The following is a 22499-nucleotide window of genomic DNA, read 5'->3' as shown; positions in this document are numbered from 1 at the left end:
AAGATTGCATTGAGAAATGCACATAGCTTCACAATGGCTAATCGAACGTTTTCCGGTAGAAGCCCCTCGATGCAACCGGAAGCAGTTGCGTCATAATCACGTGGCAGTCATGAGACTTTAGGTTCTGAAACTTTTTCTCTGCCATGTTTATTATTCCCTTTATATTCGACGAGAAGTCAGACGGTACCTTAATACTAAGCAGACATTCAAAGAAGATTTCCTTCTCTTCTTTGGTAAGAGTGTAGCTTGCATGACCCTGATGTATGCCGTTTTTTCCGTGCATACGTTGCTGGTCCTCCCGTGCCTCAGGTGTATCTTTTGTCTTCCCATACACGCCCAAGAAGCCAAGCAGGGTCACACAAAGATTCTTCGTCACGTGCATCACGTCGATTGCGGAGCGGACCTCTAGGTCTTTCCAATAGGGCAGGTCCCAAAATATAGATTTCTTCTTCCACATGGGTGCGCGTCCGTCAGTGTTATTCGGAACAGGTTGTCCACCAGGACCCTTTCCAAAGACCACCTTCAAATCCTTGACCATATCATGTACATCAGCACCAGTACGGTGGCGAGGCTTCGTCCGGTGATCCGCCTCACCTTTGAAATGCTTGCCTTTCTTTCTTACGGGATGCCTGCTTGGAAGAAATCGACAATGTCCCAGGTACACATTCTTCTTACAATTAGCCAAATATATACTGTCGGTGTCGTCCAAACAGTGCGTGCATGCGCGGTATCCCTTGTTTGTCTGTCCTGAAAGGTTACTGAGAGCAGGCCAATCATTGATGGTCACGAACAGCAACGCCTTTAGGTCAAATTCTTCCCCATGTGCTCATCCCACGCACGTACACCTGTTCCATTCCACAGTTGTAAGAGTTCTTCAACTAATGGCCTTAGGTACACATCAATGTCGTTGCCGGGTTGCTTAGGGCCTTGGATGAGCACTGGCATCATAATGAACTTCCGCTTCATGCACAACCAAGGAGGAAGGTTATACAAACATAGAGTCACAGGCCAGGTGCTATGGTTGCTGCTCTGCTCCCCAAAAGGATTAATGCCATCTGCGCTTAGACCAAACCATACGTTCCTTGCGTCATCTGCAAACTCCTTCCCGTACTTTCTTTCGATTTTTCTCTACTGCGACCCGTCAGCGGGTACTCTCAACTTTCCGTCTTTCTTACGGTCTTCTCTGTGCCATCGCATCGCCTTGGCATACTCTTTGTTTTGAAACAAACGTTTCAACCGTGGTATTATAGGAGCATACCATATCACCTTGGCAGGAATCTTCTTCCTGGGGCGCTCGCCCTCGACATCACCAGGGTCATCGCGCCTGATCTTATAGCGCAATGCACCGCATACCGGGCAAGCGTTCAAATCCTCGTACTCACCGCGGTAGAGGATGCAATCATTAGGGCATGCATGTATCTTCTGCACCTCTAACCCTAGAGGGCAGACAGCCTTTTTTGCTTCGTACGTACTCTCGGGCAATTCGTTGTTCTTTGAAAGCATATCCTTTATCATTACCAGCAACTTTCCAAATCCCTTGTCAGATACACCATTCTCTGCCTTTCATTGCAGCAATTCCAGTGTGGTGCCCAGCCTTTTCTTGTCACCTACGCAATTCGGGTACAACAATTTTTTGTGATCCTCTAACATGCGCTGCAACTTCTTCTTCTCCAAATCACTTGCGCAGTTTCTCTTTGCATCAGCAATGACCCGACCTAGATCATCAACGGGCTCATCCGATGCCTCTTCTTCAGCTTCTTCTCGCATTGCCGGCTCAGCTTCTTCCCGCATTACCGGCTCAGCTTCTTCCCTCATTGTTGTATCATCGTATTCAGGGAACCCATGGCCAGGATAGCTGTCGTCGTCCTCTTCTTCTTCATTGTCTTCCATCATAACCCCTCTTTCTCCATGCTTGGTCCAAACATTATAGTGGAGCATGAAACCGGACTCAAACAGGTGGACGTGAATGGTTCTTGACGTAGAGTAATTGTGACCATTCTTACAGCCAGCACATGGACAATGCATAAAACCATCCGCTCGCTTGTTTGCCTCAGCCGCAAGCAGAAAAGTACGCACGCCATTAATGAACTCGGGAGAGCATCGGTCATCGTACATCCATTGCCGGCTCATCTTCAATACACAGCACTGAAAACATCAAATTAATACAATATATAAAGTTCATACATAAAGATCATACAACACTTAAATGCAACAAACAAATAACTCTCTAGCTAAAGAATTTAAATGCAACAACAAATGCGATCAAGATCGCAACTAAGGTAACAATTGATCCAACAGCATAATGATACCAAGCCTCACTATGAATGACATATTTTCTAATCTTTCTAATCTTCAAGCGTATTTTCTCCATCTTAATCTTGTGATCATCAACGACATCGGCAACATGCAACTCCAATTCCATCTTCTCCCCCTCAATTCTTTTCAATTTTTCCTTCAAATCCTCGTTTTCTCTTTCAACTAAATTTAACCTCTCGACAATAGGGTCAGTTGGAATTTCCGGTTCAACTACCTCCTACATACAAATATCTATGTCAACTTGATGGGAATAATATGTCATAAACACGAAATGCAATGAATAGTTTTAAAAGAGAATATACCACATCCGAATCATAACCCGGACGAGGGCCGACGGGGACGGATATCAAAACCATGGCACTATGTATAACAAACAACGTATGGGTAAGATAATTATACGAGTAACTATATATCCAAATCACACAAACATCAATTTTTTATATAAAACTTCATGAACAAGAGGCTCACCACAAGGTGGTGCCGGCGACGGGACGTTGCGAGCGATCGACGGTGGTTACGACGGAGATTTAGAAGGTACTAAGTAAACCACACCTACATATGCAAACTAAGTGTTATTTTTGACCTCAAATTGCATATAAATCAAATACTAGCACATATATATAATTCCTCCCAAATTACTAAACTCAAAAATCAATCACTATATAAAGCATTGCACGAGCTAATCTAGCAATGAGAGATGAAAGGAAAAAGTTGCTAACCTTTGTGATCATTTGAATGGATGGGGGCCTTCAAATCTTGGGCAAAATGTGTGATGAGCTTGAGAGGAAGAGGGAAAAGAACAGAGAGGAGAGGGGAAAGGGGAAGAACAGAGCGAGCTCGGGTGGACGAAGGGTCTATGTAGGACGACCTTTAGTACCGGTTCGTGATACGACCCGGTACTAAAGGTGCTGGAGGGGCCCCGGACTGACAACATCCTGCCACCACTCACTTTAGTACCGGTTCGTGGCACGAACCGGTGCTAAAGGTTCGCCACGAACCGGTACTAATGAGAGCGGCCCGACTAGCCATTGGAACCGGCACTAATGCACACATTAGTGCCGGCTCAAATTCAAACCGGCACTAATGTGCTTCACGTTTGACCCTTTTTCTATTAGTGTATAACCTCGCCCAGAACCCTAACATCGTGTCAATCATCCGTAATGAACTCTCACCAATTGCATCGCACAAAGTAGCCCACGGTATGGGTGCAATGGTCTTTGAGCCGGAGGAGACCAAATCTCTGGTGTATCTGAGAGCCACCTTGTACGAGACTCTCAGGCTATACCCACCAGCGCATATGGAGCGCAAGACAGTGGTTACCGATGATATCATGCCAAGTGGCCATGAGGTGCACGCCGGTGATGCCATCTTTATCTCTCTTTACTCCATGGGAAGAATGGAGAGCTTGTGGGGTAAAGACTGCCTCGACTTTAACCCAAACAGATGGCTCTTGGAGGGTAGCAACTAGCTCAAGAATGTACCGTCTCACAAGTTCCTGGCCTTCAACTCGGGCCCGAGGGTGTGCATGGGCAAGAAAATCGCGGTTATACAGATGAAGACCATCGTGGCCGCAATCATGTGGAACTTTAATGTGGAGCTGGTGGAAGGACAGAGCATCCAGCCCAAGCTATCTTGTTTACTGCAAATGAAAAATGGGCTCATAGTGAAGCTGAAGAAACGAGAGGTGTAATACTATGCTCTCTTGTCTTAAAATGGGTGTGTGTGGCACGCGTATGTGTGTCCATATACTTTGTTTTTTGCTTTTATGTGGTCACAGAAACAAGTGGTTTTTTAATAAAAGATTACCTGAGAAATCAATTATGGCTTGGACGATGCAAATGTTCTCAGAAACCATGTAGAAAACATACCGGAACATCGTGACAATAATGTAAGATTATCCATGGTAAAGATCAGAAAATTAAGCAATTCAGTACATATATAATATATTTGCGGTATTGAATGGATATGTCCATGGCCGAGACAATGCCCTTCTTTTTGAAAAATATACTTGTTGTAGCAAGCTGAACTATTTGTTTTTCTTGCCGAGAGCACATTTACGTGATTTTTTTCCAACCCATGCCTCTCTATATATTTTATTATTATTTCCATTAGCTTTTATTTTTATATACATTTATCTTTACTCTTTATCTTTATCTAATAATAAAACGGCTATCGCTTCTGCCTGTCCGTCATTAAAATTACCCCCGAAGTTGACACAAATTACCTACCATGTCATCCATAAGTGAAAAAAGTTTGATTTGCTACATGGGCCTTTCTTTGGTTTATACAAAGTGCGGCCCTAATGAAACACAATCATAGAGCTATCCTTTGGCCAAATCATTACTCCACCACCCGGAAGACCAGAGTTTGACCCCATCCCCGTCCCTTTTTCTTTTTCACTTTTTCCTGTAAATTCGAATGCTTTTTAAAATATTCATATTTTTTAAATCCTAATCTAACATGTTATATATGAAAATCACTTAGAAAAATGTGTAGATTTCAAGTATACTATTATCTTGCATGTTACTAATTTCTAGAATAAAGTTTATGCTGCATCCTTAATTAATACCTTTCTGACATGTTATATATGAAAATCGCTTAGAAAAATGTTTAGATTTCAAATATGCTATTATCTTGCATGTTTAGATTTCAAATATGCCATTTAACTTGAGTAGATATGATAGTTTGATGCTCTCACAAAATATATTATTGACACTATAACGGATGTTGATTCCTGCTATTTACCATATGTTGAAGGGTACAATAGGTACATAGTCATCCTATTTTTCATCGTGCATAATAACCAACCAATATACAATGATGTACACTAAATTGTTGATACGAGCTTTATGTAAACAAGTGGCTTAATGTTGATGTCCATATTTTTTTTTTGAAATTGTGCCCATAAATATTTTTGAAAGCACCCTGAGTACACTTTAAAAATCATCCAATCATTATGTTTTTACACAACATTACTTATCATGTTGTTTGTTGTGTGGAGATTTCAGGGCTGATATCGTCCAGTGTGTATAAGGGGTGGGTTTTTTTTTCTCTCGTTGCAACGCATGGGCATGTTTGCAAAATATTACCCACCAATGCCACCTATAAATGACAAAAAAAAAACGTTCTACAGGGAATCCCCCGACTGGGCCGGCCCATGCAGTACAGACCTCCTATACTGCACTTTGCGGGCAGGAGAAGACGCAGCGCAGCCGTTTGGGCCGGCCCATGTGCGGGCGGCCTGTTTTTTAATTTTAATTTTAATTTTATTTTTATGTTCCATTTTTTCTACTTTCAATAATTTGGGACTGCAAAAAAATTATGCCATTTAAAAGCTGAGAATTTTGAAATAAAATGTTTGTAAAGTTAAAAAATTGCTCGGGATTTATAAAAAAATGTTCACATATTCAAAACAAATGTTTGCAATTTTGAAAACAATTTTCGTTAAATCAATAAAAGACTGTTTATTAGAAAAATAATGAAATTGAACAAAATGTTTGTTAATTCAAAAAATGTTCATGGATTTTAAAAAATGTCCTAAATATTCAAAAACAGTTCGTGAATTACAAAAGGGTTCGTTGATTCATAAAGTGTTTGCAAATTCAAAAAATGTCCATGCATTTCAAAAAATGTTCGTGAATTTTAAAAAAATCCACCAATTTTGAAAAAAAATGTTCGTCTATTCTAGAATTTTTCGCTATTCAAAAGAAAACGCTTAAATGATCGCAATTTAGTATAATGTTTGCAAATAGTAAAAAAAATGTTCATGATTTTTAATAAAATTCCCAAATTTGTAAAAATGTTCATGAATGATTGAAGGTATGTAGTTAAGCAAAATGCTTCTGATTCTTTATGACTATATACCTGCGTGAATTTTGAAGGATTTGCTAGGGCGTACATTGGAATATTATAGGACAACGCTAATGCCGACACGTGTGGTGGGAGCGAAACCCACCCACGCGCCCTATAAAACCCAGACTGTGTCACGTCACCGCATGCTTGCATGTGAATTTTTTTTGATTTTCAGTTTTTAAAATGTTTTATCTCTTAAATAAAAAATCTGATTAAAAATCCGTCTTCACCATTAAATCCCTCGCGACGAGATATTCGAAACTAGATCTCATATCAATATATTTTCACGAATTTTTTTGACTTAAAAGTTGCCATGTCTATTGCACATGAATTGTCATGGTGTTTACACTGAAATTGCCATGATATGTTTCAGTTATTTTCTTCTACATTTAAAAGTAAATTTTGATATTTATAAAACAGGGAATTAAGAAACTAGACTTGCCATGAATCATAAACTAAAATTGCCATGATACATGCACTTAAAATTGCCATGGTTCATACAAAAAAAAAATTTCATGGCCAAAGTACTGCAGTTGCCATTATCAAAATACGAAAATTGCCATACTCTACAAACTAAAATTGCCACATGGCAACTTTAGTTTAAGATCTATGACAACTACAGTGTAAACATCATGGCAACTTTTGGGCAAAAAAAAATTCATCGAAATATATCAACATGGGGTCTAGTTTTGATGATCTCGTCAAGAGGGATTTAATGATGAAAACATATTTTTTAATTCGATTTTTTAATTAGGAGATAAAATATTTTTAAGCCGAAAACAAAAAGATTTCTGCTGGTGTCATATGTTCACATGTGACAAAATGAGTGGTAAAGAAGGCGTGTGGACGATGTGCAAGATGCCACACGTGTGGGCGTTAGTTTTTTTGATATTATATTATGTTTTTTAAACATATATTGAAATTCAGAAAAATTATTTGAATTACCAACTTTTTTACCACCACAATAATTTTAAAAAATGTGAACATTGCTTCAGTTTGTGAAAAAATAAAAAAGGGAACACTTTTTTGCATTTGTGAATAAATTTTCAAAATCATGCAATGAGATGTGAACAAAATGTGGTCATAGGCATTGGAGGTTATGAAAAAAAATTCTCTCATTGCAACACATAGGCCTTTTGCTAGTCTAATCCCAAAATACTTTTATTATCTATATCATCAATACATTTGCAAATCTCGCGCACCAAATGCAATTGACAACTGCATGAGGATGTTTTGGTGTCATATATAAGGAATTTTTTTACTGTACTAGTTCATTGCTCGTGCTTTGCAAAGGGTGGGAGGGGCATACATAACTAGTGGTTCAACCAGTCTTCGACTTACATATTCTACTACTGGTTTAACGCCTATCTCATGTAACATATATCTTTAAGATCCTCATCGTGACACAATTTTTGTTTCTATATCTATATCTATACCGCTATATAGTGTAGAAATAACTTTGAATGTAGACTGTTTGATTACCTCAATCCAATGGTCAAGAGGTGGCAAATCCGAGTGTTGTTGATCGTTTTATTTCATATTCATGACATCAGATTTTGCCACATGTACTATCTATAACTTTCCAATAATTAAAAACTTAGTACACACTTGTAATTGTCATATAGTATAATACCTTTACACACTTCTCATTTAATCTAGAATCTTCCATGTATTATCTTGGTCCATTAGTTTTTCTCTCTTGAATAGAAGTGTTTTCATTTATGAGATTACTTGTAAATTTTTCTTCAAGGTGGAAGGCTTGTGATCAACCACTTCTTAAAGTCAAAGTCCGTGTATCTTTTTTATAGGATTTCAGCCAAATGTCGCAACACTATCTTTGCATATTCATGAAATTTTATCCTTCACATCCCTACATATTGTGTGTTATATACACGTGCACTGTGCAGCTATGGTTTTCTTTTTCTAATTAGTTCAACTTAGTAACAAATTTGTATCTTGAGCTTTATGCATATGTAATAGAGAAAATATATAATTTTCGTCCCTCAACTCTTCACTGGGTCTATTTTTCGTCCTTCAACTCTAAATCTGGATAGAGTGCATCCCAAACTTACGAAACCGGACAAAATATGTCACTTCTCTCGGCGGACCCGATCTGGGTGCTGACTAGGTGCAGTTTTACCAGTCCACGCTAACATGGCAAGACGACCCCATAGAACAGGTGGCCCGCTCCCTCACTCACTCTCACTCACTCTCGCTCACTCTCTCTCTCTCTCTCATGTTTTCTCCCCACTCTCCCTCTAAAACCCTAGTTCTTGCGGCGGTGGTGCGGCGATTCATCGCATGCCGGGGGTTGAGCGGCAGCCGATCATTGGAGGCGCAGCGACGGTTCACCGGACTTGTGCATGTACGCACGGGCTCGGAGAAGCAAGTGTTGGGACCATAGCATGCAATTTCAAAAAAAATCTTACGCTCACGCAAGATCTATCTAGAAGATGCGTATCAACGAGAGGGGAAGAGCGTGTCCACGTACCCTCATAGATCGAAAGTGTAAGCGTTTGTTAACGCAGTTGATGTAGTTGAACTTCTTCATGTTCCGACCGATCAAGCACCGAACGTACGACACCTCCAAGTTCTGCATACGTTCAGCTCGGTGACGTCCCTCGAACTCTTGATCTAGCAAAGTGTCGAGGGAGAGTTTCGTCAGCACGACGGCGTCGTGACGGTGATGGTGAAGTGATCCGCACAGGGCTTCGCCTAAGCACTACGTGAATATGACTGGAGGTGTAAACTATGGAGGGAAGCACCGCACACGGCTTGGAACAATTAATGTGTGTTGTAGGCGCCCCCCACGTGTATAAAGGAGGGAGGGGGAGGAGGTCAGCCCTAGGCACGCCCAAGTAGGAGGAATCCTACTTGGGTTCCTAGTTGGATTCGCCCCCCTCCCTTCCTTTTACCGGAGAGGGAAAGGGGGAAAGAGAGAGGGAGGAGAAGGAAAAGGGGGCGCCGCCCCCTCTCCTAGTCCTATTCGCCCCCCTTCCCTGTGGAGGGTGTGCCACCCCATTGTGGGCTGGTGTGCCTCCCTCCTATGGCCCATATCTTCCCTCGGAGGGGGTCCCCCCTCATACTCCGATATGTACCCGATATATTCTGGAACACTTCCGGTGTCCGAATACTACCATCTAATAGATAAATCTTTACATCTTGACCATTTCGAGACTCCTCGTCACATCCGTGATCTCATATGGGACTCCGAACAACATTCGGACAGCAAATCACATAACTCATATAATACAAATCGTCATCGAATGTTGAGCGTACGGACCCCACGGGTTCGAGAAATATGTAGACATGACCGAGACACCTCTCTGGTCAATAACCAATAGCAGAACCTGGATGCTCATATTGGTTCCCACATATTCTACGAAGATCTTTATCGGTCAAACCATAATGACAACATATGACATTCCCTTTGTCATCGGTATGGTACTTGCCCGAGATTCCATCATTGGTATCTCCATACCTAGTTCAATCTCGTTACCGGCAAGTCTCTTTACTAATTCCGTAATGCATCATCCCGCAACTAACTCATTAGTCACATTGCTTGCCAGGCTTATTATGATGTGCATTACCGAGAGGGCCCAGAGATACCTCTCCGATACTCGGAGTGACAAATCCTAATCTCGATCTATGCCAACCCATTAAACACCTTCGGAGATACCTGTAGAGCATCTTTATAATCACCCAGTTACGTTGTGATGTTTGATAGCACACAAGGTATTCCTCCGGTATCCGGGAGTTGCATAATCTCATAGTCAAAGGAATATGTATAAGTCATGAAGAAAGCAATAACAATAAAACTTAATGATCATTATGCTAAGCTAACAGACGAGTCTTGTCCATCACATCATTCTCTAATGATGTGACCCCGTTAATCAAATGACAACACATGTCTATGGTTAGGAAACTTAACCATGTTTGATCAACGAGCTAGTCTAGTAGAGGCTTACTAGGGACACAGTGTTTTGTCTATGTATCCACGCATGTATCAAGTTTCCGGTTAATACAATTCTAGCATGAATAATAAACATTTATCATGATATAAGGAAATATAAAATAACAACTTTATTATTGCCTCTAGGGCATATTTCCTTCAGTCTCCACTTGCAATAGAGTCAATAATCTAGTTCACATCGCCATGTGATTTAACACCAATAGTTAACATCTTTATGTGATTAACACCCATAGTTCACATCACCATGTGACCAAGACCCAAAGGGTTCACTAGAGTCAATAATCTAGTTCACATCGCTATGTGATTAACACCCAAAGAGTACTAAGGTGTGATTATGTTTTGCTTGTGAGAGAGGTTTAGTCAACGGGTCTGTCACATTCAGATCCGTATGTATTTTGCAAATTTCTATGTCTACAATGCTCTGCATGGAGCTACTCTAGCTAATTGCTCCCACTTTAAATATGTATCCAGATTGATACTTAGAGTCATCTGGATCGGTGTAAAAGCTTGCATCGACGTAAATCTTTACGACGAACTCTTTATCACCTCCATAACCGAGAAATATTTCCTTAGTCCTCTAAAGATAATTTTGACCGCTGTCTAGTGATCTACTCCTGGATCACTGTTGTACCTGATGAAGCTATGTACCTAGGGTAGGGTCATGGACTTGTCCTAACTGCCCTACCCAAGGACATCTCTAGAAGAAACAATCACTCGACCAAGATCCAACCACTCGACGGCCAGGAGACCTGAAGTCACTCCGCACGCTAACGGTCGGTCATTAAGTAGCTTTTATGGTCATCATAGCACTTTATTACTAGCGTTACCAGTAACGCTCTGCCTTAATGTACATTGAACCCTTTGTAACGTGGGCTGGCCGGGGTCCTGGCGCACTCTATATAAGCCACCACCCTCCTCCGAGACAAGGGTTCGCACCTCTGTAACCCATATTCATATAATCCAGTCGACCGCCTCCGGGCTCCTAGACGTAGGGCTATTACTTCCTCCGAGAAGGGCCTGAACTCGTAAACCTTGCGTGCTTACAACTTCTCCACAGCTAAGATCTTGCCTCTCCATACTTACCCCCCTACACTACTGTCAGACTTAGAACCACGACAGTTGGCGCCCACCGTGGGGCAGGTGTTTTAGCGTTTGTTGGAGAAGTTGCGACTTTTTTCCGACCCGAATCATCATGGTTTTCGGCGGAGTTTCGGTGGAGGGCCGCGAGATCCGTCTCGGCGCGCTCACGTTCATCGTCGACGACTTGGCTCCAGGAGGCTCCGCTCAACGTGGACGCACTCCCTGCTGGCGGGGCAACGCACTTTAGCGCGTGCGTCCACGGCGTTCTCCTGCGGCAACCATCGACCCCCTATCGGTCGGCTCCTGTGTTGTCCTCACTCCCCGTTTCCCGCCGGCGCAAGTGTTCCGGTCGGTCGAGACTTCAGCGGTGGGTGAGGCACGCGGTGGCGCATCAGTCGGCCACCCCCCAGGTCACGGCGATCGAGCCCGACGAATCCCTCTACGGCCTATTCGACTGGCTCCGCAGAGACCGCATCCGAGTGCGACAGCAGCGATCCGGCGGCGGAGGTTCTGATGGTCGATGGACCGCCCAGTCCTCCCAGTTTTCCCCATACCGACGGAGGCGCGGGTGGAGGCGACCCGTCACGTCTCCATGAGGAGTATCTTCCCAAGCCTCTCACATCGCTGCAGAGAGAAGAACTTCGCCGCCGGAACATGGATGCACTGCACACTCCTATCGTTGGAGAGACCGCTGAAGCTCGCGCCTTGGAGGACGCACGCCTGGCAAACTTGGCCGAACGCACTCGACTGGAGAACCTCCAGCGAGCACTCGACGAGCGTGCACGACAACGGATTCCCGAATCTAGTTGACGTCAACTCTTCCCGCCCCCGCAGGTATATCGAACTCCGGTTCAGAATTTAGCAGCTGCGGCCCGTATAGCGGAGTCGATTCAACCTTCCCAGTCAGAGGCTGGCAGAGGCTTGCTGCAGATCAGAGCGTTACTCCGGGCAGCAGGAGATCAGAATTCCACTGTTTCTCAGTTGCGGAACAGGATTCACAGCAGATCCGTTGCCGCGGACACAGTCCAGTCGGCTCATAGCCCGAGATCGCCCCCGAGGCGTGAGGGACATGGAGACCGGCGTGACCAGTATGGGAACCATGAGCAGTATGATCACCAGTCGATCGTGACGGTCGACGTCGAGTGCCCACGCCTCCCCCGAGGAGCGGGTCGTATGTGCCTCGCCAGCAGGATGACAGGCACCCTCATAGTGGTGGGCGAAGGATTCCAGTCGATCCCAGAGGGCCAGGCTTTGACGCGAGATCCATTCTCGTCCAGGGTTTGGTCGACAGGAACAGGGCTCACCGAGAAGGTCACGACAGAGATGCACCTACCAGCAGCAGAGTACATGTTTTGGGGCCAGAATGCTTTAGTAGAGCCATCAGTGCCGCTGTGATTCCTCCCAACTTCAGGTTGGCGACTGGAGTCAGTAAGTTCACTGGCGAGTCCAAGCCCGATACTTGGCTTGAAGATTACCGAGTGGCCGTCCAGATCGGCGGCGGCAATGATGAAGTGGCCATGAAGCACCTCCCTCTCATGTTGGAGGGCTCGGCCAGAGCGTGGCTGAACCAGTTAGCACCTAGCAGCATTTACACTTGGGAGGATCTCTCCCGAGTGTTCGTCACCACATTTGAAGGTACGTGCAAGTGGCCGGCAAGGCTGACGGAACTGCGATCTTGTGTACAGAAGCCGAATGAAACTTTGAGGGATTACATCCAGAGGTGGATCACGTTACATCACTCGGTGGAGAATGTGCCTGACCACCAAGCAGTTTGTGCCTTCAAGGAAGGCGTCAAGTACAGAGAACTGAATTTGAAATTCGGTCGAACTGGGGATATGTCCCTAAATCGGATGATGGAGATTGCCACCAACTACGCTAATGGCGAAGATGAAGATCGGCTCAGGAGTGGCAAACTCAAGTCAGTCGCCCAAGAACCCTGGGGCAATTCCAATCAGAAACAGAAGAGGAAAGCCGAGCCAGCGGCTCCCGCGGAAGCCTTGGCTTTAACCCAAGGTAAGTTTAAAGGGAAACCTAAAGGACCTTGGAACCCTAAGAAGGTTAAAGACCAGGACGGAAATGGTGTGTTAGACTTGCCATGTCTCGTCCACACAAAGAAAGATGAAGAGGGTAATTTCATTTACCTGAAACATACCACTCGGCAGTGTCGACTCTTGATCCAGCAGTTCCAGGGCAAACAGCCCAAAGGTAAGGAAAAGAAGTCGGACAAGGTCGAGGACAAAGAGGACAGTGACGACGGATACCCTCAAGTCAATTCCACCTTGATGATTTTTGCTGATGTTGAGAGCAAAAGTCGACTGAAAGTCATAAACCGAGAGGTGAATATGGTTGCTCCGGCGACACCAAGTTATTTGAAATGGTCCCAGACTGCCATCACGTTCGACCAGTCCGATCACCCAACGCATATTGCCACCCCTGGGAGGCAAGCTCTGGTAGTCGACCCAGTGGTTGAAGGCACTCGACTGACCAAAGTCTTGATGGATGGTGGCAGTGGTTTGAACATATTGTATGCTGAGACATTGAAAGGGATGGGCATTCTGATGTCCAGACTCAGCGCCAGCAACATGAGTTTCCATGGAGTCATTCCTGGGATGAAGGCTGAATCACTCGGCCAGATTGCTCTGGATGTGGTTTTCGGTGATTCCAAGAATTACCGCAAAGAAAAGTTCACATTTGAAGTTGTAGACTTCCAGAGTGCCTACCACGCTATTTTGGGCAGGCCGGCTTATGCACGCTTCATGGCCCGACCATGTTATGTGTATCTCAAATTGAAGATGCCTGGCCCCAAAGGTGTGATCACTATTACGGGCAATCGAAAAAAAGCGGAAGAATGTTTTCAGAAAGGTTCGAAGATCCCTGATGCTCAGATGGCAGTGGTGGAGTTGCAGGAATACCAGAAGACTGCAGACCCGAGTGATTTGTTGCGAGCCAAGAAGCCCGCCACAGAATCGGCTTTTCAATCGACTGGCGATAGGAAGAAGCGCTCATCCAGTTCCTCCGTGAGAACTGGGACATTTTCGCATGGAAGCCTTGTGACATGCCAGGTGTTCCCAGGGAGCTGGCTGAGCATCGCCTGAGAGTCGACTCAAAAGTAAAACTTGTCAAGGAACATCTCCGGCGGTCCGCCGTCCAGAAGAGAAAGGCCATTGGCGAGGAGGTGGCTCGGCTCTTAGCAGTGGAGTTCATTCGAGAAATTTACCACTCCGAGTGGCTCGCCAACGTTGTTATGGTCCCCAAGAAGGACAAGTCACTTCGCATGTGCATTTACTTTAAACATATCAATCGGGCCTGCCCGAAAGACCATTTTCCTCTCCCCCGCATCGACCAGATAGTCGACTCGACTGCGGGATGTGAGCGACTGTCTTTTTTAGATGCCTATTCCGGGTACCATCAGATCCGTCTGTATGGACCTGACGAGATCAAAACAGCTTTCATCACTCCATTCGGGTGCTTCTGTTATGTTACCATGCCATTCGGCCTCTAGAATGCCGGAGCCACATTCATGAGGATGATTCAGAAGTGTTTGCTCACCCAAATTAGTCGGAATGTGGAGGCGTACATGGATGATACTGTGGTCAAGTCACGGAAGGGTTCCGACCTGCTGACTGACCTTGCTGAAACCTTTGCCAACCTCAGAAGGTTTGATATCAAGCTTAATCCATCAAAATGCACATTCGGGGTTCCTGGCGGAAAGTTACTCGGATTTCTCGTTTCCGAATGGGGAATCGATGCCAATCCAGAAAAAGTCGGTACTATACTCCGAATGAAAAGTCCTGTGCGAGTGCACGATGTTCAGAAGCTTACTGGTTGCTTGGCCGCCCTAAGTCGATTCATATCTCGTCTCGGTGAAAAGGCATTACCTCTTTACCGATTGATGAAGAAGTCTGACAAGTTCAAGTGGACTCCTGAAGCTGACGCAGCATTCGCAGAGCTCAAAGCTCTGCTGTCCACCCAGCCGGTGCTTGCTGCCCCAATCAGCAAGGAGCCTTTGCTGCTTTACATTGCAGCCACAGGACAAGTCGTCAGTACAGTACTTACGGTCGAGCGGGAAGAAGAAGGGAAAACCTTCAAAGTTCAGCGCCCAGTGTATTATATTTCTGAAGTCTTGACCCCATCGAAGCAAAGATATCCTCATTATCAGAAGCTCGTATATGGGATTTACATGACCACAAAGAAAGTTGCCCACTACTTCTCCGATCATTCCATTATAGTCGTTAGCGATGCTCTGTTGTCAGAGATCTTGCATAACAGGGACACAACTGGTCGAGTGGCTAAATGGGCGATTGAACTCCTTCCTCTAGATATCAAGTTTGAGGCAAAGAAAGCTATCAAGTCCCAGGCAATCGCGGATTTCGTCGCCGAGTGGATTGAACAGCAACTGCCGACTCAGGTTCACTCGGAGCATTGGACCATGTTCTTTGACGGTTCCAAGATGCTAAATGGTTCCGGCGCCGGAGTGGTGTTGGTCTCCCCCAGAGGAGATAAACTCAGATATGTTCTTCAAATCCACTTTGATTCCTCTAACAACGAGGCAGAATATGAAGCACTTTTATATGGGTTCCGCATGGCCATTTCACTCGGCGTCCGTCGCCTCATGGTCTATGGCGACTCAGATTTGGTGGTCAATCAAGTGATGAAGGAATGGGACGTCAGAAGTCCAGCCATGACTGGTTATTGCAATGCAGTGAGAAAGCTAGAGAAGAAATTCGAGGGGTTATAGCTTCATCACATACCCCGACTGAAAAATCAAGCAGCTGATGATCTGGCAAAAATAGGTTCCAAAAGAGAAGCCATTCCCAGCAATGTGTTTCTAGAACACATCCACACACCATCAGTCCAGGAGGATCCCTTCACTGAAGAGGCCCCGCAGCCAAAAAGTGCCACAGATCCGACTGAAGTCGAAGTGCCAGCTGTGGTCGACTTGATCTTGGAAGTCCTGGTTATCACTCCCGTCTGGACAGAACCGTACATCGCGTACATCCTAAGGAAAGAACTCCCAGAAGACGAAGAAGAGGCTCGACAGATCGTCCGTCGATCTAAGGCCTTTACAGTCATAAAGGGGCAGTTATATAGAGAAAGCGCGACTGGGGTCGGCCAGAAGTGTATTACACCAGAAGAAGGTCAGATGATCCTTAACGATATCCACTCGGGGACCTGTGGCCATCATGCGTCCTCTCGGACCATTGTGGCTAAAGCATACCGAGCGGGGTTCTACTGGCCAAGAGCCAATGAGATGGCCAAAGAGCTAGTCGACAAATGTGAAGGATGCCAGTATTACTCCAACATGCCACACAAGCCCGCGTCGGCCCTGAAAACCATTCCACTCGTCTGGCCCTTCGCTGTTTGGGGGTTGGACATGGTTGCACCACTGAGAACAGGCAGGAGCGGCCTCACTCATGTGCTGGTAGCAGTCGACAAGTTCACCAAATGGATTGAGGCCAAGCCTATCAAGAATCTTGACGCTTGCACCGCTATCAGTTTCATTAGAGAGTTGATATTCAGATATGGAGTTCCGCACAGCATCATCACCGACAACTGGTCAAACTTTGATTCCGACAAATTCAGGGCCTTTTGCGCCTCTCAGGGCACTCGGGTCGACTATGCTTCGGTCGCTCACCCTCAGTCGAATGGGCAAGCAGAAAGGGCAAACGGCCTAATTCTCAAAGGACTAAAACCCCAATTGATGCGTGATCTCAAGCACGCAGCAGGTGCATGGGTCGACGAGCTTCCATCAGTCATTTGGGGATTGAGGAAAACCCCGAATCGATCGACTGGAAGAACCCCATTCTTTCTGGTCTATGGAGCCGAGGCAGTCTTACCGAGTGACCTGCTTCACAACGCTCCCAGAGTCGAGCTCTACTCAGAAGATGAAGCAGAACAAGCCCGACAGGACGCAGTCGACCTCCTAGAAGAAGAAAGAGAAATGGCCTTGATTCGATTGACCATCTATCAGCAAGACTTGCGTCGATTCCATGCCAGAAACGTGAAGAGCCGAGCCTTCCAAGAAGGAGACTTAGTCCTCCGAGTGGATCAACAGAAACCACACAAGCTCGCTCCTACTTGAGAAGGCCCCTTCATAGTCACCAGAGTCCTCCACAATGGAGCATACCACCTCTACAATGTCGATCGCCAGATTGATGAGCCACGAGCCTGGAATGCGGAGCTACTCTGCCCCTTTTATACTTAAATTCTCACCCGGATGAGATGTAATAAGAAAAACTCCTGAAGTTTATTTATCAAAGACAAGAGCATTATAATTTTTCCAGTGATTATTATTGTTTTTTTGTTTGCGTAAGAAATCCCCCAGTGGGTGACTTAGCTGCGAATCCGTTTCGCCTAAGTTTGCAAAAATCCTACCGAGTGGAGAGCAATCCTCCCACTCGGGGGCTTAGCTGCAGTCCAGCACTCGCCTAAGTTCTCTCACTTCGAGACTTAGCTGCAGTCCGGCACTCGCCTAAGTTTGAAAAAAATCCTACCGAGTGGAGAGCAATCCTCCCACTCGGGGGCTTAGCTGCAGTCCAGCACTCGCCTAAGTTCTCTCACTTAGAGACTTAGCTGCAGTCCGGCACTCGCCTAAGTTTGAAAAAATCCTACCAAGTGGAGAGCAATCCTCCCACTCGGGGGCTTAGCTGCAGTCCAGCACTCGCCTAAGTTCTCTCACTTAGAGACTTAGCTGCAGTCCGGCACTCGCCTAAGTTTGAAAAAATCCTACCGAGTGGAGAGCAATCCTCCCACTCGGGGGCTTAGCTGCAGTCTAGCACTCGCCTAAGTTCTCTCGCTTAGAGACGTAGCTGCAGTCCGGCACTCACCTAAGTTTGCAAAAATCCTACCGAGTGGAGAGCAATCCTCCCACTCGGGGGCTTAGCTGCAGTCCAACACTCGCCTAAGTTCTCTCACTTAGAGACTTAGCTGCAGTCCGGCACTCGCCTAAGTTTGAAAAAATCCTACCGAGTGAAGAGCAATCCTCCCACTCGGGGGCTTAGCTGCAGTCCAGCACTCACCTAAGTTCTCTCACTTAGAGACTTAGCTGCAGTCCGGCACTCGCCTAAGTTTGAAAAAATCCTACTGAGTGGAGAGCAATCCTCCCACTCGGGGGCTTAGCTGCAGTCCAATACTCGCCTAAGTACGAAACACATCTCATTCCTCAAGGACGACGAGGGGCAGGTCGACTGCCACCTTCTCCTGGGGAGCTTCGCCACAAATACAATGTGCGCTCCGTCCCACTCTGCGGTAACAGGGTGTGGGTCGACCGCCGCCTTCTCCTGGGAGCTTCGCCACAAATACAAGACATAGGTCGACTGCTTCCCTCTCCTTCGGAGCTGCGCTGCGAATGCAAAAGTTGTCTCGAATGAAGAATCAGTTCACTCAGCAGGAGATTCATAAAGATATTCAACGGTAAACCAAGTTCGGGTAAATTCCAAAGGTTCCGGATCACAGATCGAAGTACTCGGGCATGCAACCTGAAAAAGTTTAACGGTTACAAAAACCACTCGGCATTCCGAGGCGAATTTAAGGTGGGACATAAGAGTTTGTTCACTCCGCGGGAGGAGGGCTGGCAGGCTCGACGAACTCGTCCAGGTCGACGCCGTCGGCTATCCGAGTGGCTGCAGCGATGAAAGTCTCCATAAAGGTTCGGAAGTCATGCTTCTGGGTATTGGCGACCTTGATTGCTGCCAGTTTGTCCTGTCGCACCTCCTTGCAGTGGACACGAACCAAAGACAGAGCCACGTCAGCGCCACACCGAGCAGCAGACTTCTTCCACTCCTGCACTCGGTCAGGGATTTCATTTAGTCGAGTCATCAGGGACTCAATATCATTTTGGAGCTCAGCCTCTGGCCAAAGTGCCGGGTCAATCCGCGACATGACGACCTTCAGTCGAGCCAAGTAGTCCACGGCACTGTCGATGCGAGATTCCAGACGGAGCAGATTCATGGCAGTTTCATCTTTCACAGGAGAGTTGATTGGATCCAAACCAGGCTCGATCCGCCCAGTCTCCTCTTCAAAGTTCTGGCAAAACTCTGCATTCATGATCCAAGGATAAGTCAATTTTCGTACACTGAGTCGACTAAAAAAAAAGTCAGTCGGAACAGAATGTGCACCTTCAAGCTTGATGAACAGCTTCTTGGCAAGACTTCTCAGATAACTCTCCAGATCATCCCTCCTGCGAGCAATGCCTTCCATTTTCTCGCCCTGGACGAGATTCGCCTTCTTCCAGCGCGAGCACTCCTTGTTGGAGTCATTCAGAGCGGTCTTCAGCCTGGTATTCTCTTCTTCCAACTGGCCTACCGAAGCCAGCTTCTGTTCGGCCAGAGCGGTCTTGTCGTCAGCCTCCTTACGAGCAGCGGCCAAATCCTGATCCTTCTTTGCCAGAGCTTCTCTCAGTTTTTCTGCAAAGAAATGATGATTGATTCAGAAATAGCAGAAGGGTACCCAAGCCTAAAACTGACCAGTCGACAGACTCGTCTTACCTGTGGCGCCGTCTCTAACCTTTTGCAGCTCTGTCCTGGCCAGCTCCAAGTCAAGGTTCAGTTGAATCTGCTGCTTCTCCAAGTCAGCAAAGCGAGCTCCAAGATCACAAGATTTCTGAAATGAAAGGGGAGAAGTTATTTTTACAGTGAAAAAACAACAAAGGCAATAAATACTAAGACTACGGTCGACTGCCCGCAGTCCACCATAGTCTCGGGGACTACACCCAGTGGGTGCACTTAGCGTGCCCCCACCGGTTCTGATCCCACTCGACCAGTCCGCCGGAGTCGAGTGGGGGGAGTAAAAAAAAGATAGAAAGTAGAACTCAGACCACAATCGACTGCCAGCAGTCGACCGCGGTATCGGGGACTACACCCAGTGGGTGCACTTAGCATGCCCCCACCGGTCCTGATCCCACTCGACCAGATCGAGTGGAAGAGATAAACTACCAGTTCGGTTTATACATTCGGCAAAATACAAAGACTACAGTCGACTGCCAGCAGTCCATCGTAGTCTCGGGGACTACAACCAGTGGGTGCACTCAGCGTGCCCCCACTAGTCCAAAAATTCACTCGACACACCCAGTGGGTGGACAGATGTAAAGGTTTTCGGAAAGAATCTTCAGGTAGCATATCCTAACAGAACAAGCGGTGACCAACTAACCTGAACGTTGCTCTGGAGAGCCGAGCTGGCATCATAGGCGGCTTGGCTGGCGTCCCGCACCGTCTTCATCTTTTCCATCATAATGCCCGCCTGGCGTATGGCTTCCTTAGCAGCATTCACCTCGTCCTCTGGGACATGATGGGTTGCAAAAACTGAAGGCGGGTCGACAGGAGCCTGAGCAGTCGACGAAGAAGTCAAGGCACTCGACAGTGGCTCAGCAAAGGTAACAGAACCCCGATTGACGTCGCCAGTGTCCTGAACAACTGGTTCCGCCCTCGGCGTCGTCTGTAGCGCCCCGCTTGCAGGAGCTCGCCTATTTTTCCTCGTCGAAGGCCTCTCGGGCTCTTCATCATCATCAGGGAGGTCAATAAAGTTGGGAGCTGTGCAAAGTTCAATCGTTAAAGTCACATCACCCAATGGTACGCGTTGCAGTTGAATCGACCAAAATAAAGACAGTATGGCAGGGATCATACCCGGATTAGAAGTGACCGCATCCTCCATCACCTCATCTTCGTCCCTGTAAGCTGAGGTCCCAGAGGTAGCAGCGCTGACAGTTCCAAAGTTTGTCCAGTTTAAAACAAGAAAAACAAACAGCGCGGAGCGTCGAGTGAATGCAAAGAGAGGCACTCACGCGGAAGCGACGGGGATATCAATCTTGATTTTCGGCAACGCCTTCCGAGTCTTCGGCTCTACAACTCTGGGGTGCTTTGGCGCCTTCTCAGTTGGGGTTGGTGAAGAGATCCGAGGGCGCTTCGAAGACTGACCAGCCGGAGCAGTTGCCTTGTCACGGGCACTCGGCCGTTCTTGGTCAAGCTTGGATCGCCTCTCCCTGGGAGGAGGCGACTCGACTTCTTCTCCACCGCTTGAGTCGTCGCTTCCTCCATCCCCTTCACCATCGGAAGTCCACTCGCCGCTTTCGCCGCCACTCGCCTCGCCTTCCAGAGCTTGCTCTTGCTCCCCGCTGGGCATTGAATACATTTCAATAATGGCCTGAAAGAAAGCAGGTAGATCAAAGTCAGTCGACGCAATATAGGCAGCTACGTGAGTGAATTCAGATTACAAGCAAAAACTCAGAATCAGACCTGCTCTGGTGCATGGGACTGGTCGAATGGAGGGACTCTCATGGCTCCCCTGGGATTGTCCTTATTCCCGGTAATGCCAAACAGCCACTTCTCCAGTGTGTCGTCGTCGACCTCCTCCGGGTGGATCCGAGTGGAGTCTTCAAGACCCGAATACATCCACATCGGATGGTCTCGGGCTTGGAGAGGCTGGATGCGCCACTGAAGGAAGACCTCCAAGAGATTCATACCAGTGACCCCATCATGAATAAGCTGGACCACTCGGTCGACCAACACCTTCACGTGCGCCTTCTCCTCCGGGAGCACCTTCAAATGGGAGGGTTTTTCCACTCGGTCCATGGTAAAGGGAGGGAGGCCAGTCGATTGCCCTGGCGTCGACTGGTCTTTATAGTAAAACCAGGTCGACTGCCATCCATGAACTGAGTCGGGAAGAATCATGGCCGGGAAGGAGCTTTTCCCTCTCGTCTGGATGCCAAGACCCCCACACATCTGAATCACTTGGGTCCTCTCGTCACTCGGATTAGCCTTTTTCACTGTCTGGGAGCGATAAGTGAAAATATGCTTGAAGAGACCCCAGTGAGGCCGACAACCCAGGAAGTTCTCACACAAAGAAATGAAAGTGGCAAGATAAATGATTGAGTTGGAGGTAAAATGATGGAGTTGTGCCCCAAAGAAGTTCAGAAACCCTCGGAAGAAGGGGTGAGGGGGAAGGAAAATCCATGGTCGACGTGGGTGGCAAGAAGGACACGCTCACCCTCCCGAGGCTGCGGCTCAGATTCCTTCCCCGGAAGCCGCGCCGAGTCGTAGGGGATCAGCCCCCCTTCGGCCAAGTCGTCGAGGTCTTCTTGGGAGATCATCGAGTGGATCCAGTCGCCCTGGATCCAGCCCCTCGGCAGGCCGGACCGCGAGGAAGATCCGCCCCGAATGGTCGCCTTCCCCTTCGACCTCGCTGTCGCCTTCTTTGCCCACTCCAGAGCCGCTGTCTTCTCCTTCCCCATGTCGCCGGCGAGACGCGTACGGTGCGGTGGCGCTGGGGCGAGAGCGAGCGCAGC

The sequence above is a fragment of the Triticum urartu genome, chromosome 5, assembly GCF_003073215.2.
Source record: "Triticum urartu cultivar G1812 chromosome 5, Tu2.1, whole genome shotgun sequence".
NCBI lineage: Eukaryota > Viridiplantae > Streptophyta > Magnoliopsida > Poales > Poaceae > Triticum > Triticum urartu.
Note: the sequence above shows the minus strand (reverse complement) of the source record.